The sequence below is a fragment of the Elephantulus edwardii genome, unplaced genomic scaffold, assembly GCF_000299155.1.
Source record: "Elephantulus edwardii isolate Elephantulus edwardi_28Jun2011 unplaced genomic scaffold, EleEdw1.0 scaffold00065, whole genome shotgun sequence".
Classification (NCBI taxonomy): Eukaryota; Metazoa; Chordata; class Mammalia; order Macroscelidea; family Macroscelididae; genus Elephantulus; species Elephantulus edwardii.
Window position 1 is genome coordinate 14,887,229 of NW_006399815.1, and position 9,400 is coordinate 14,896,628.

Consider the following 9,400-nt stretch of genomic DNA (forward strand, 5'->3'; position numbering starts at 1 on the left):
ATCATCATCTCCAATCCAGAGATATATGTTCCAATGCAGTACCTATTTTCCATAAATGGTTTTGGTAAGAGGGATGTTGTAAATGTGGATACATTTCCACTATTCCTCCTCCATGCCACGATATAGTGTTATTAGCTTGAGCAGTTATAAATCCATTGCCATCCTTACTCTAACTTAATTCTTTTTTAAAAAATTTAAATTTGTCACTAATTTCAGTGAGAATTTACAGAGGCTTTGGATTTCTATTCATACAAGTATATTTTTAAAAGGTTGTAATTTGTTAATTTTTATTATATCACAGATACCTAGTAACAAATCAAAACTTCTAGTCAACATTAATTCAAAGTAAATTAAACAAAATATTTTTAGCTGTTAAAAGGAAGTACATTTTTAAAATATTGAAAGAACTCCGGGGCCCCTCGTAAACTACATCTATTGTTTCTAACCACTAACTTGGATAGCCACCAGTTGCCTGTTAATTTGCCGTACTTCAGTGGCTTGCCTATTGTTCTCATATTGAGAGCTATGCTACTGATATTTCAAATATCAGGTGGTATTTTCTGATATTTAGATGGCTCTTGGCTAAAATAAAAAAGATACTTAGTTGCGTTGACTAGGCAGAGATTTGATTGTGTGGATGGTAATAAATCATTTAAAGGAAGATAAATCAATTAAAGGAAGACTCATCAACAACCTGTGTGATGCAGATGATACAGCCTTGCTTGCTGGAAGTAAAGATTTGAAGCAAGACTGTTGTCTTCAATACAATTATACCTCAGTATGAAGGAAAAAATATATCCTTACAACTGCATCAATAAACAATATCATTATAAATGAAAAATGCTGTCTAGGATTTCATTTTACTTGGATCCACAATCAACACCTGTGAAAACAGCAGTCAATAAAGCAAAACACTTATTGCATTGGGAAAAGCTACTGGAAAGGACCTCTTTGAAGTGCTCAAGATCAAGGGAGTAAGTTTAAAGACAAGGTGCACCTGACCCAAGCCCCAGTATTTTCAGCTGCTTCCTGTTCGTGTAAAAATTTGATAATGAATAAGGAAGCATTGAGATCTCTGAATTGTGGTGTTGGTAAAAAATACTCAATATGCGAAGAATTGATGCCTTTGAGTTATAATGCTGGAGAAGAATCTCGAACATTCCATGGACCACCAAGAAAACAAATATGTTTGTCTTGGAGAAAGTGAAACGAACTTTCTCTTTGGAGGTTCGGATTCTGAAGCTCTATCTTACATACTTTGGGAATATGGCCACGAAAGACTGATCTTTAGAGAAAGACATCATGCTCAGAAGGGTGGAGGGACAGACAGTGCAAGAGAGGAAGATCCCAGATGAGATGGATTGGTACAGTGACTAGGACAATGGGTCAATAAAATTGTTTCAGGACAGGACAAGCTTCAGAGCTATTGTCTATAGGGTTGCTATGAGTCGCAGGCGACTTGACAACACATAACAACAACGTGGATTTCCAAAAGAACTGGCAATTCTGTCCCCTAACAAATATAGTCAGAATACCTGACAAGTGATGAGACTTCATTTGTTTTAGGCATGTTGTAAGGAGAAAATTTCCTGGGAAAAGACATTATTTCCTTTCTTTTCCAAAGAATAAGAAGTCACTCAATGTGAAGGATTTTCACAGTGACTGCAAACATATTCTTGATCATTGCAAAGATGGTGAGGCTGGCCCAAGACCTCTCATTTCATTCTGTTGTATATAGGGTTCCTGTGAGTCAGAGCCAATTCACTGCAGCACACCACCACCAACAACCACCACCTTAATAATAGGTATGTTTTAACTTTAATATATTAAAATTGGCTATTCATTGCAATGAAAAAAAAAGAGAAGATCTCATCCTTAATATTTCAGTAAGAAAAATAGCATAGGAAATCATGGTATGCTACATAAAACCAAAATATTTCCCTAAAGAAATATTAAGTGTGCAACTCACTCTAGAAGCTGGGGTTTTTTTCTCTCTTACATGGTGAACTTTTTTTCTCCTTGTGCAAGTTTCATTAGGGGAACTCTTGTGCCTAATGGTAATGAGTTTCAATGCCAACAAAATGCCGGCAGTTTAAATCCACCAGCTGTTCTGTGAGAGAAGGATGGGCAGTCTCTCCTCTAGTGTGATATACAGCCTCAGAAAATTGAAGAGTCAGCTACAATTTGGTTCTGCCTCAAAGGCATACAATAACAAGAAATTATGATCAAATCGTTGCTACTTGCTTGCCTCCATTTTTAGTAGCACAAATATGTGCTAGGTAAATTCTGACATCTTTGTTTTCAAGATGTTACTATGTCTGCCAGCACTGCAGCTGTCCAAATTATTATTCAAGTCTCATTTCCTCTGGAGTTCCAAATTAACTACCAGGATCCTGATTTAATGATTTATTTTTTTATCTATCTATCTATCTATTTATTTATTTTTGGTAGGTCTATCAGGAGTGGCTTCCACTTCCTAAACAGCATGCCTCTGGAAACTATGAACTTTGATAAATGATGATAATTATAGAAAGGCTTCAGGCCTTTTGTTCATAGGGTTACTATGAGTCGTGCTCGACTCAACGGGAATCAACAACAACAAAAGGTCTTTCTTTGCTGTAGACATTTCAAAAAGACGGAGAAGTGAACTTGCTGTTGTTGTGTGTCATTGAGTCAGAACCAGGCCATAGCTGACCCTTTATCCATGTTATGATAATATGCATGGTATACCTTTTTTAATGTGATTGTGGTAAGTTTGTAAGTAGCAGGACACTTGACATTTCCACTGTCTTCACACATGTAGTTTAGTCACTTTAATGACATTTGGTTTGGTCAATGATCACAATTAACTTTCAATATATTTTATTAACCATAAAACTTCTATCCCTTTTCCCCCCTCAGTGGATGGAACTTTGTGAATTGTGTTTGGGAAGTGTGTCCCATTACTATCTCTTTATTTCTCAGATTCAGAGGTAGAAATAGGTTGTTAAGGGTATTGGAAGTTTCCTAACATTTGAGTGGTTCAAGCACAAACAAAGTGAACATTTGGAAGGTTATTTAAGGAAAAAACGAACCTTTTTTCCCTGTGTAGTTCTAGGAGATTGTAGGTGTTGGCATTTTCTAACACTAAAAATACATAATTATGGGCCTTTCTCTCTGTTTCTCCTTCCAGGAAGGGACGTTAGTCCCCTTGGGAATATAAATTTCTAAAAAAAAAAATCTATCTTTACTGTTTTACCCTAAAAATAAAAATACATGTGTATGAAAGAAAAAAATTAACACCACTTTTCATTCTTTTTCTACAGCCATCTGAATCCTTTTGGCCTCATAATTGCTCTAGATGAATATAAGCAAGCACATGGCTCCCTTTTCTGGGATGATGGTGACTCTATTGGTAAGCTGAGTAACAAAGTACAATGGTTGAGATATTCTGGATTTTAGTATGAGTTTACTTAAAGTTAAGGGAATAGCAATATTCATCATCAATAAACATCACCACTTTTCTCAATGTCACTGTCTAGAAACATGAAATGTTTCTTATATCTACCTACTCCACTGAGTTAAAGAGCACAAGTGAGAATATTGCCTCCAGAAAGGTGCTAATGAAATACAATGATTTTGTATTTGCATGTTAAAAGAAATTCTTTTTCCCCAATTCATTCCTTCACAATATAGGAGAAATTCAGGTCCCACTTTTATAACGAACTTTGAAGACAAAGTTGTACAAAATTGGCTTTAGTAGCATAGCTGTTAGGAGACAACGAAAAAATGCTGAGACGTTACTATAGTGAGGAGAGTTGGAACACTGATCTGGGAAGGATGTATAGGAACTCTGTTGTCAGGTGCCATTGAGTCATTTCTGACTCACTGTGACTTTATGCAGAATGGAACACAACACTGCCCATTCCTGTGCCATCTTTATAATCACACTGTGTTTAAACCTGGTTTTGCAGCCATGGTGACAAGCCAGCCACATTGTCTAATGATTTTCTGTTACTACCGACTCTCTACCAAGCATGATGTCCTTCAAGGACTAGCCCCTCCTGACAGCATTAAAAAATGTGTGAGATTAAGCTCCATCATCTGCAGCTTTAAAGAACGTCTGTTTATACTTCTTCCATAAAAGATCCCTTCATTCTTCTGAAGTCCATGATATATTTCATATTCAACATAATTCAATGGCATCAATTTTTCTTTCTTCCTTACTCATTGTCCAGTTTTTGTATGCTATTGAGGCAACTTAAATACTATGGCTTAGGCCAGGTGCACCTTAATTTTATAGTCATATCTTTGGTTTTTAACACCACTTTGTATTCCAACCAACTCATTGCTGTCAAGTTGAAACCAACTCACAGCTGGCCCCAAGTGATTTTCTGAAGCTGTAAATTGCATAGGAGGAAACTGCTCATATTTCTTCCATGGAGCAATTGATGGATTAGAACCGTCAAAGATCTTTGTTTAGCATCTCAACTCACTGTGGACAAGTTTGCTTGGTGTAATTAATATTGTTTGACTTCTGAACTACAACTTCCATGTTCATTAATAGTGGATTCAAGTTTTTAAAAGCCCTTGCCAATTTAAATCTTCTCTCCATTTATCATGATGTTATTCAGTCATAAGGATTTTTGTTTTCCTGATTTTGAGATGCAATCCATACTGACGACTAGTCTTTGGTTTTAATCCTTAAGTTCTTCTAGTTTTCCTTGCTGTAAGCAAGTCAAGTTGTGACATCTGTATATTACAGGTTGTTAATGATTCTTCAATACTGATGCTGAAATTTTCTTCATACAGTCTCACTTCTTGGGTTATTTGCTCAGCATACATATTGAATAAGTGTAGTTAAAGGGTATAAAGCTGGCACTCACCTTTTTAATTTTTAAACCATGTACCATCCCCTCATTCTGTTGGCTCAATTCTTTGCCTATCGACTTGCTTAGTATTAAAACTTGATTTTTTTTCTTTAGATTTTTCAACATGAGAAATTCCTCTTGGTCCATCCACAGATTATGCATAACTACAATTAAGTGTTCTGAAATTCCCATTCTTCCCATTTTTTTCTTTTTAAAAACTTTTTATTGTGATTTGGATAAAAGTTTGCAAAGCAAGTAGGTTTTCCATTTAACAATTCATGTCCATTTTGGTTTGTGGCATTTGTTACAATCACAGCAATGGAACATTCTTCCCACTTCCATTCTTCATCATAATTTTTTGTGACCCATGCAGTTGAATACTTTTGCATAGTCAATAAAACACAGATAAATTCTGCTTCCAGCAAAGATCCATTTGACATTAGCAATGATCTTTCTCATTCAGTGTCCCTTTCTGAATTCAGCTTGAATTTCTACCAGGTCCCTGTGAATGGAAACTTGAATCCTCTTCAGCAAAATTTTACTTGTGTGTGATATGAATATCAGTGCTTGATAACATCTGCATTCTTTGAAATAGGCTCAAATATGAATGTCTTTATATTAGTTGTCTGTCTTGCAAATTTCTTAGCATAGAAAAGTGAGTGCTTCTATTTGGCATGTCTCTTTTGAAATATCAACTAATAAGTTTCTAGAGCCCTCTTTTTCACTAGTGTTCTAAGCATAGCTTGAACTTCTTCCTTCAATCCCATTGATTCTTGATCATAAGTTACCTCCTAAATGTTTGAACTTTGATCAAGTCTTTTTGGTACAGTAATTCTGTGGATTCCTTGTATTTCTTGTCAGTGCATCCTGCTTCATTCACTATTTTGCAAATATAATCCTTTGATATTGCAGCTCAATTCTTGATTCCTCCCCAGTTCTATCAGCTTGAGAAATACCAAATATGTTCTTTCTTTTAATTCCAGATATTTGCACATTTTATTATAATGTTTTATCTTTTCAAACAGCCTTTGAAATCCCATGTTTCACTTCAACTTTTATTTTTTCTTTTTACTTTAACTCCTCCATATTCAAGGGCAAAAGTTAAGGCTTATAACTTTTGTATTACAAGCATCAGTAATTATTAGTGCCTTTTCATTGAATATCTGATTAACTCCAGACTGCAAAAATTGGTAAAACTCTTCAATTTCTTCATCTTTGCATTAATATTTGTTGTATAAATTCCAACAGTAGCCACATTTATGAGTTTTCCTTTTAAGTGTATGGATATTACTATATATCACTGATAATCTCTTCCTACATAAATTTTTTGGGGTTTTTTTCTGCTTTCTTGTCTTGTTACTGACTTCTGTTCTCTTTATGTCTGATATCCTTTATATCACCATATAACTTTTCTGGTCTTGCAAAATTCTATCATTCTATCTGATCTTTGGTATTATTTCTGTCACCAAGACCATACTTTCTAATTTTTTTTTAATACTTTCTAATTTTTGACCCTTCAATATGTCTAACTTTTGCATTCCAATTGCCAATTATCAGTGCAGTTTGAATGAATGTTGGGTTCATTTCAGACGTCAGAATTTGGTAAAAACCTTCAGTTTCTTCATCTTTACATTAGCAGTTGTTGTGAAAATTCCAGTCATCTAATTAACTAGTCTTCCTTGTCAAAGTGTGGCTAATATCCTATCGCCAACAGTGCTGTACTAGGTAGGTATTGAATTGTCCTTTTTTATGATGAGTAATGTCATTCCTCTTGATCACTTTATCACAGTAGATCATTTGATTATGCTGTTCTACATGGTTGATGCCACTTCATTTCACCTTGGTAATTCCTAGGATAGTGAACCTTAGGAGTTTCAGCTCATTTTTCTATTAATTCAAGTTTTCCTAGATTTAAATTTTATAAAGTCCATGTTCCAATCATTAATGGATGTTTTCAGCTGTCTTTCTTAATTTTGAGTGAGTTATATGATATCAGCAAATATAAGTTCTAAAACTTTACCTTATCCACATCATTAAGGTTCATTTTAACTTAAAGTGGCAGCTCTTCCCTGGTCACATTTGGAGTGCCTTCCAACTGGAAAGGTTCATTTTCTGTTACTATATCAGATGATACTTTACTACTATTAATCAGGTTTTCCCTGACTAATTTTTAGAATTTATTTCAAAATCCTTCTTCATAATCTTAAAATTTTGAAACTCCACTAAAACCTGTCTACTATCAGTAAGCCTGATTATATATATATATTATCACACTGTACTTACATACCATATTTTCAGCGTCACAGCAGCATATGAGCACTATGTGAACAACTGACAAACAAATGTTTAAAAGGAATATAGGATTAGGTATTTTCATGACAAGATTACAGAAAAAGAAATGCATAGTAAAGTGTACTGTGGACTTGGGAGGAGATTGTATCACAATGAAAGAATTTTTTTTTCTTTTCAAAGAGAAAAACAAACTGGGGGAGGGGTGGGCAGGAAGGAAAATATGCAACGATGAATGAATGGGGGAAAATTAAATGGAAAGAGTATGCTATAAAAAAGAAAAAATAAACAAATGGAGGTTTAGAAAGAAAAAATACAACAATGAATGAGTGAAAATCCAAAGTCTCTGTAACTTTCATTAAAATAAAATTTATAAAAGAGAAAAAAGGAAGAGAAATAGTACGAGGGATAGCTTGACCTGTGAAAATATAAAGGCTTAGCTGGTGAAGCTATTGATTTTATCTGATCTTACAGTCTTGGTTTTTCCTTGCCTTTCCTCCATAAATCCTACAGAGTGAAGAAAGAGAGTGAAGCCGGAAAGGGAGAGATAGTCCTAGCCATAAATAGAAATAATAGGATAGATTGTTTTTGATGGAAATTAAGACATATTAGAGGACCCATTGCCTGGGTTGTCAGGATAACTAACATTCCTGTGTCCTTTTTTAGTCTTCTTTTTTTGGTCAGTTAATGTTTTCATAAGACATTCATTAAGTCTACACACTTGAAATTGATTGTCAATTTTAGAAATGGGGAGTAAAATAAAATAAAATTAAGAGCCAACAAAGGCTTCAGGTGTACTCTATCTCGTAATTAAATGGACAACTTAGAGAGAAGTGGAAGAAATTATGCTTTCACTGTTCTATATCTCCTCTTGTAAATGAAGACTTTGAAATTCTGCTTGAAAGTAATCCATCCTATTTTTCTATGTAAAATGAAAGAAAAACGGATAAGGGGCATGCTAAGATGATATATTTTACTAGATTCACACTACTTGTTTGGTTTTTAGTTTGTTTTCCAAGCAATAGAATTTTTTAAAGTCGGAAAGGTATATTGGCAATTATATATACTCGGTGTTAATCAACTGCTTTTTATATACTGCCAGGTAATTTCTATCCCAAAAGATAATAGACTTGAAATGTGATTATCAGAATTAAAAATAAATAGTGAGAAAGAAACTTGATATTTATTGTCTAATGTTAATGCTTATTTTTACAGATTCTATTGGAATTGGACACTTTTTCTATGCAGAATATAAGTTCAGTAATGTAAGTGAAAAAATTTAGTGTTTGTTATAACATAATGGCTTATTTTCTGGAAAAAAAGAAACAACAACCTTGTGTTCCAGGGGTCTTAAAAAGAAATATGTTTTAAAGTATTGGCAGTTTTCTGAACTACGTTTATTTGCATACTTCTGTGTATTGCTGTTATTTATTTAAAAATGCTTTCCCCCTTCATAACAACAGGGAAAGTTGAAAACAAAAGTGATTAAAAATGGCTTCTCAGGAACTGCCGTCCTGGAATATGAACATGTTCAGATACTTGGTTTGACTTCAAAGCCCAATTTTATTTCTATAAATGGAAAAAGTATTTCAGATGACAAAATAGAATCTTTCCCCAGCCTGGTAAGATTAAATTTTTTTTACTTAAATATAAAATTTTGTTTTATTTAATAGCAAGTGCTAAAAATGGTGTTTTCCTTGAATGTTACTTCCTTGAGGCAAGAAAGAGAGTGTGTAGGGGGCTGGGGGAGCACCAATAAAATATAAAAATCTGATCATTTTCATAGGCTACAAAGGTAATTTTAAATATGCTTTTTTAGTTGTAAGGTTCTGTACACTTATGCTATTAGAGTCATTGCCTTACTTAACAACTGTAACTCACCCTAATTGATATATATCGCTGTCTCTGTTGGCCTACTAGGTAAGTAGCTTTACTCTCAACCCAAATGTGGATGGTTCAAACCCACCAGCTGCTGTGCAAAAGAAAGACTTATCTCCTTTTATGTAATTTGTTGTTTTGTCTTGTTAGGTCAGAACCAACCCATAGCTGACCCTCCAGCTGGTTTTCAGAGGCAGTAAATCACATAGGAAGATACTGCCCATCTTTCTCCAGCAGAGCAGTTTATGGATTTGAACCATGTGTCTTTGGTATTATAGTGCAGCTTCTTAATGGCTAGACTACTAGAACCCCTTTTCATTTAACTCATAGCTTTCAAAAACCTATTGGAGGGTCAGCTATGAGTTGGTTCTAACTGAATGATA

At 34.3% G+C, this 9,400-nt stretch overlaps 1 pseudogene; it reads left to right on the forward strand.

The window, feature by feature from the left end:
• Positions 1-9,400, forward strand: part of LOC102862830 — a 43,004-nt pseudogene that overhangs the window by 6,094 nt on the left and 27,510 nt on the right.